The following is an 8,037-nucleotide window of genomic DNA, read 5'->3' as shown; positions in this document are numbered from 1 at the left end:
ACCCCTGCCCCTTCTTTCCCCAGCTCATGCTCATTATCTTTCTCTCAAATAAATAAATAAAATCCTTAAAAACAAACAAACAAACAAACAAATAAAAATTTTCCAGTTGGTATGTCACTTCACTGAACTAACAGTCTTAAGCTTAAAAAAAAAATAAACAGGCTTCAGAGAATGAGAAGATTAGCTAGAGACCGGGAGAAATCCTTTGCAAAAGACATCTTCAATAAGCACTGTTATCCAAAACATACAGAGAACTCGTGAAACTCAAAAACAAGAAAATGAACAGCCCGATGAAAAATGAGCAAAAGAGCTGAAGAAACACTTCGCCAGAGAGGACCTGCAGATGACAAATAAGCATATGGGAGGATGGTCAACATCCCAAGTCATCAGGAAATTGCAAATTAAAACAATAACGAGATACCACCACATACCTATCAGAATGGCTAACATCCAAAATGCTGACACCATGAAATGCTGATGGGAATGTGGAGCAGCAGGAATGCTCATTCGTTACTCGTGAGAAAGTGAAATGGTACAGCCACTTTAGAAGCTTGAACCTCGTCAGTTTGGGCTGCTATAACAAACTACCATAGACTAGGAGGCCTATAAACAACAGATATTTATTTACATCATGCAGTTCCCGTGACCTGAAGTCCAAGGTCAGGGTACCAGTATGAACAGGTTCTGGTAAGAACCCGCTTCTGGGGTTCCGACTGCCAACTTCTCATTGTGACATCACATGGCGAGAGAAGAGAGGAGAAGTATGCTCTCTCTTACAAGTTTCTTATAAGGTCACTAGTCTCATCCTTGGGCATTCCACCCCCCTGCCTTCATTTTATCCTGATGATCTCCCAACGCTCTCCCAATACCATCACACTGGGAAAGGGGGTAGGGGTAATATTTCCACATAAGAATTTGGGGAGGGTGCAAACATTCAGGCCACAACAGAGAGTTTGGCATTTCCTTACAAAATTAAACAGACCATTACCACACAATACAGTGTGCTGATGGGATTCAGAAGACACTACCTCAAAATATGGTACTTTGGCACATCGAATATTTCAGGTTAAAGGAATTTGAAAAATGGCATGTGCAGGAAGGACCTTATGATCTTCCCCTGAAACAGGTGAAAAAAAAAAAACCTCCTCTTGTAAGGGATGTTCCCCATACTGGGAGGAAAGAAGTATCCTTATCTTTGAAGATGGAGGGACACAGAGAGGAATCTAAATGAACAGGCCCTAGTTCACCTCATACTCTTTGCCCTATTCTATCTTCTCACAACTTTCCAATCTTCATCAAAAACTAGCATAAAAATTCAGATTTAACCATTTTGAGGGGGGTTCATTTCCTTACAAAGGCTCTCATGCCACATAAAACTTTATATTAAAGAAATTTGTATGCTTTTCTCCTGTTAATCTGTCTTAATATTTTATTTATTTGACAGAGAGAGAAAACAGGAAGGCAGAAGCGTAGACAGATGGAGAGGGAGAAGCAGGCTCCCTGCTGAGCAGAGAGCCCAACATTGGGCTCCATCCCAGGACCCTGGCACCATGATTTGAACCAAAGGCAGATCCTTAACTGACTGAGCCACCCAGGTGCCTGTCTTAGTATGCTGAATTTTCAGGCCCAGCCAGGAACCCTAAGAGGGGTTCCTTCCTAGAGTACTCCTTGGTATTCTTCCCCCCTGAGCACTCCTTGGTATTTACCCAAATGAAGTGAAAATTTGTGTCTACACATAAACTGGCACATAGATGTTCATAGCAGCTTTACTCAAAATGGTCAAATCTTGGAAATAACCAAGACATCCCTCAGCACCCTCAGCAGGTGAACAGATTAACAAACTGTGGTATATCCAGACATTACTGGAACTTTATTCAGTGTTCAAAAGGATACAAGCTATCAAGCCAAGAAAAGGGAAGAAACCTACATGCATGCTATTAAGTGAAAGAAACCTATCTGAAAAGGCTACACACTGAATGGTTCTCACTATATGACATTCTAGAAAAAGCGAAACTCTGGACAGGAAAAGATCAGTGGGTGTCAGAGACGGGGGGAGAGGGAAAGATGAATAGGCAGAGCACAGAGGACCTTTTAGGCAGCGAAACTACTATGATAGAATGGTGGATATATGTCAATACGTTTGTCAAAACCCATAGAATGTACAAAACCAAAAAGGAAATGTAATGGAAACTATGAACTTCCAGTGCTAATGATGTGTCAATGTAGGTTAATCGACTGTAACAAATGTCCCACTGTGGTTAAGGATATCAATAGTGGAGGAGGTTGTATGTTGGGGGAGACAGGCAGTATATGGGAACTCTGTACATTACACTCACTTTTGCTATAAACCTAAAAGTACTCCAAAAAATAAAGTCTGTTAAAATAAAAAAGAGAGAGAGAGAGAGAGAGAGAAATAACACACTAGAAAATGGCATAAAGAACTGAACTTAAAATGAAGTTGAAAGATAACTGAACTTGAAAAAGTAAGCCAACTTACCCTCTGAACTGTGTATTAAATTTTTAATGTAATCTTAAGCATTGAAACATAGTCTTACGTGTTTTATTTTTTTTACATGGTGTGATTCTATTACACAGTTATTGTCTATCAAGTTGTATGACAAATAGATTTTTGTAAATACTCACTTTTTAGTACATTTGTAAAATACCACAATATTTTTAGAGAATTTTAAAATTTGCATTATTAAACATCCTTTAATATCTCATGTAATACTTGCATATATTCTCATAAAAGGTCAATAAGAGCAAAACACTAACTTATTAAAGGTGGTGACTCCTGTTGAGGGGAGGGAGAGAGAAGCTCTGTTATTTTGTTTTATACTTCTCATACTGCTTTAATTTTTAAAAAAATACATTACATTTGGAATTTATAAAACATGAATTACTGATATTTAAAGAATTTAAGTATTCTAATATGACTTGTTATTTTTGAGTCTGGTAGTAATGGAGTCCCTTTTGGACAGAATTTTAAGTGTGGTGTACTGATGTCGGTTTCATCTCATTAGTCACTTTAATCATGATGTAATTTGTGTTTATTTATTTATTTGAGAGAGAGAGACAGAGAAAGTGCAAGCAGTGGGAGAGGCAGAGGAAGAGGGAGAAGCAGACTCCCTGTCAGGCTGGGAGCCCGATGTGGGGCTCGATCCTAGGACCTGAAGACCATGACCTGAGCCAAAGGCAGAGGCTCAACCATCTGAGCCACCCAGGTGCCCCTGTAATTCATGTTTTGACTGTAATTTATCATTTCAGTTTGATCTTTCCCTCTACCATTCTACCCCTCTGCAACCAAGCATCTCAGTAAATGACTCCGTATTTCTGATAGTTCAGGTAAAAAATCTCGGGAGTCACCTTATGTCCTCTTTCCTCTCATGTCCCAAATCATGTCAATTTGATCTCCAGAATATCTCTCTCTCTACCAATGTGTATCTCAATTCTTTCCACCATCTCTGCTACTACCACTTGGTCCAAGTCACCATGATTTTTGCCAAGATTACTGAAATAGCTTCTGAATTGGCCTCATTATTTCTTTTCTTGCCCACCGATAACCTATTCTTAACACAGCAGATGGCATGATCCTTTTAAACAGAAATCCTATCGCACCAGCTCCTTGTCCTGACCCCTCTAATGGATTCCCATCTCATCTAAAATAAAATACAAACTCCTTGCAATGTTCTATGGACCATATAGAGCTATTCAGTTCACCTCATTAGAAAGGCCATCAGTGGCCTCTCTCTACAATAAGCTAGTACACCATGATCTCCCCCATTACTCTCTAACCCCATTTTTTCTTTATAGCTCTTATGATCACCTAACATTTTATTACCCTGACTAGATGATAAGCACCATAAAGGCACGGATTTTTATCAGTATAGCTCACTATATTAAAAATCAGCTTTTTGAGATATAATTCATGTATTACATAATTCGCCCATTTAAAGCACAAACTTGATGGCGTTTAGCATATTCAACCATCACCATAATCAGTTTTAGAACACTGTCAATGTCCCCAAAAGATATCCCACCTCTCTTAGCCATCACTCCCCATTCTCCCTTTCTCTCTGGCCCTACGCAACCACTAATCTATATTCTGTCTCTATAGCTTTGCCTATTCTGGACATTTCATATAAATGGAATCACATAATATGTGGTCTTTTGTTGGGGCCCCTGGGTGGCTCAGTTGGTTAAGCATCTGACTCTTGATTTTGGCCCAAGTCATGATCTCAGGGTCATAAGACTGAGCTGTGTCGTGCTCCACACTGGGCATGGAGCCTGCTTATAATTCTCTCTCTCCTCTCCTGCTGCCATTCCTCTGCTCACACCCTCTCTCATTAAAAAGAAAGAAAGAAAGAAAGAAAGGAAGAAAAAGAAAAAAGGTCCTTTGTGACTAGCTTCTTTTATTTAACATAATGTTGTCTAGGTTCATCTAGGTCATAGAAAGTATAAGTACTCTGCTCATTCCCCTCCCCCCCTTTTTTGCCAAATAATATATCATTGTATGGCTAGACCACAATTTGTCTATTCATCAGTTCATGGATATTTGGGTTGTTTCTATTCTTTGGCCATTATGCATAGTGCTGCTATGAACATTTGTGCGAAACCCCTTGTGCTGACATAGTTTTCAATTCTTGTAGGTACCTTCCCGAACCTAGAAGTGGAGTTGCTGGATCGTATGGCAACATTGTATTTAACTATTTAAGAAACTGTTAGACTGTTCTCCAAAGCAGCTGCACCGTTTTATATTCCCAAAGGCAGATCCTGAGAGTTCTGATTTCCTCTTACCCTTGCCAACATATTTAAAAAAATTCTCGCCACTCTAATCAGTGTGAAAACGATAAATTGTGGGATTTTGATTTGCATTTTCTTGATGATTTATCACATCAAGCATCTTTTCATGTGCTTATTGACCACCTGTGTATCTTCTTTGGAGAAATGTCTACCCAGATTCTTTGCTCCTTTTAACTGAGTTGTCTTTTTATCAATGAGTTGTAAGAGTTCTTTATGTATTCTAGATATAAGTCCCTGATCAGACATACAATTTGCAAATATGTTCTCCCACCCTGTGCTTTGCCTTTGGACTTTTTTTGATGTTGTCATTTGAAGCACAAACTTATTAATTTTGGTGATATCTGGATTATCTATGTATTTCTTCTGTTGTTTGTGCTTTTGATGTCATAGCTAAGAATTCATGGACTAATTCAAGATCATGAAGATTTGCATCTATGTTTTCTGTTGAGTTTCACAGTTTAGCCTCTACATTAGATCTTTAGTCTATTTTGAGTTAATTTTTATATGTGGTGTGAAATATGAGGTATGGGTTCAAATTTATTCTTTTGTATGTGGATATCTAGTTGTTCTGGTACCATTTTTTGAAAAGACTACTATTTCCCCATTGAATTATCTTGGCACCTTGTTGAAACTCAATTGACTGTAATTTTGAGGGTTTATTTCTGTATTTCAGTTCTGTTCCATTGTTTTATATGTCTATCCTTGTTTCAGTAGCACACCATCTTGATAAACGCAGATTTGTAGTTAGGTTTTGGCATCAAGAAACGTGAGTCCTCTTTCTTCTTTTTCAAGACTGTTTTGATTCTTCTAAGTCCCTTGAGTTTCCATATGAATGCTATGATCAATTGGTCAATTTCTGTGAAAAGTCTGCTGGGATTTTGACAGGATAATTAACTTTTATAACCACTGTTTCTTGTAGGTGCTCAATAAATAACAGTTGAATGAACTGTAGTTTGTAGCTATGGAATAAGGGCTTTCCCTGTACAATTACTCAGATTTAAGAATTTTTTTAAAAAGATTTATTCATTTATATTAGAGAGAGATTGAGAGAGAGCACGCAAGTGAGGACAGTGGGTGAAGCGTTGGAGGAAGGGGCAGAAGAAGAGGAAGAGAGCGTCCCAAGCAGACTATACACTGAGTGCGGAGCCCAACTTGGGTCTCAATCTCACCACACTGAGATGACAACTGAGCCAAAACCAAGAGCCAGATGCTCAACCAATTGTACCATCCAGGCACCCCATCAGATTTGAGAATTTTATAATGGTTCCAGCTCCACAATATCTAGCAGATAACCCACATGCATTTAGATTCCTAAAAGAGCAGCACTGGAACACATTACTAAGCCTTAACCCTACAGCCAACCTGTATTTAGAGACTGTTGCAGAGTTGTTACTGAAATACCATCTTGGCTTGGTTAAGACCCACCAACTGGAAACCTTTTCCTTGATTTAGGATACAAAGTCAAGGAAAAGTAATGACTTGGTATAGAAAAATCAGTGACAGTAACAGTAGCATCTCTCAGATTGACATTTGGTTTAAACATGAATGACTCAGCAATTACCTGCACTAGACTGCAGAGGCTGTTAGACTTCATACCGACAGGCTGTGTCTACAAGAAGATGGCAGAAATGGGTTGTGTGAATGCCTTGACTGCTGTATACTGGTCAATCCACTTCAAATTCCTTGGGATCCTCCTCTAGCATCCCTTCAGAATGAGGCAAAAGGTAGCGTAGTGTACCAGTTAAGAGGATCAACTGTAGGCTGACATTCCCTGGGCTTAAGTCCTACCTCTAGGGCTTATTAGTTCTGTGTATTTGGGGACCCAGTTCGTCACCCTTAGTATGAAGATAAGTGATAATACTCATTTCATAGAGTTGTTTGCATACTGTATTTATAAAATGCCTAGAAGAGTGCTTAATATTACATTTTTGCACGAAGAGAAATAAGAAAAATAAACTTCAAGAAAAACCGTTAAGTAAATGCAAGTAGTGCCATTGCCAACTGCCCAGTTTATCCAGTTTCCTTTACCTCTTCCACAGTCTCCCCTCCATCTCAAGTAACCACGATCCCACCACTCCTACCCAGAGAAGTCCTAATTAGATTGCCATTGAAAGACTGCCAGCTTTAGGATGTCCATTTATTCTGGAGAATGCCCGCTATGTGCAAGAAAAGACCTGTAAACAACCAGACTTAAGTGTGTTTCACTTTGGTGCCAGTTACTTTGGGGAAAAAAAAGAGAGAGAGAGAGAGAAAGAGAGAGCTCTTTGCTTTTGTTTCAATTTATAGACTCAGTGGTGGATCAGCTCATTTAATGAGCTATAGCTGAGAGCAAATACTCAAGGAACACCAAGTGCTAAAAGTTTGGAGGATTTGATTTTTTTCAGTCCAGTAACCAAAAGCATTTGATCTTTTATTGACTGAATATGGTTGCTGTAAAAAGAAATGAAATGTCCTAGTATTCAGGGTTGAATAACTACAAATGCTTTCTCTTTTCACTGTTCAAACACCCTTAACTTTATGCTGTGTATGATAATATACTAGCATGCTCAGGCTTTATAAAGAAAATACACTTTTTTTTTTTTTCTGACAGTATTAAAAATGGCCTAAGGGATGAAATTCTCTCAGTGTTGTAGATCTTTGTAGTAACAATTATTTTCCCAGATTAGTATTCTGTCTCACCTAGGTAAGACAAGTAAAATGGAAGTAATATGCAAGGATGTTTCTCATTTGAAAGAGTAGAGAATGTGGTCTTCATCCAAATTGCGATTTCCTTTGATAAATGTGCTGTAACAAGATTCTGGAAGCTATGCAAAGTGCACTGGGGAGCAGTACACAGCCCAGCCTGGCAAATCTTCCCAGGAGGCCCTGGAGACAGTCCCACTGGGATAGAATAACAGTTCCATTATTCAGCAAGGCAAGTCCATCACCCTACTTATTAGCATAGTTTGGAGGTTAAACAATGGTGTTTCCTCCTACTTATTCATTATCAAATTACTTCACAATGTTTATTTAGACTACTATCACTGAGTCAATGGCACCAAGTTATAAAAACACGACTTTCTGAGACTTCATTAGAGGGAATACTTCAAGAGGAAAGTTCTCTGGATAGGAACGTAAGAAATGCATTGCTTTGCATTAAAAAAAAAAAATCAATTCGCGGATCTAACCTGTTTCAAACACCGTTAAAATTACTATATGGGACATAGAGTAAGATGCTTTAATAAAAAAAAAATA

This window comes from Enhydra lutris, unplaced genomic scaffold (assembly GCF_002288905.1).
Source record: "Enhydra lutris kenyoni isolate GAN:26980312 unplaced genomic scaffold, ASM228890v2 scaffoldscaffold19, whole genome shotgun sequence".
NCBI classification, from domain to species: domain Eukaryota; kingdom Metazoa; phylum Chordata; class Mammalia; order Carnivora; family Mustelidae; genus Enhydra; species Enhydra lutris.
This window is presented reverse-complemented; position numbering follows the sequence as displayed.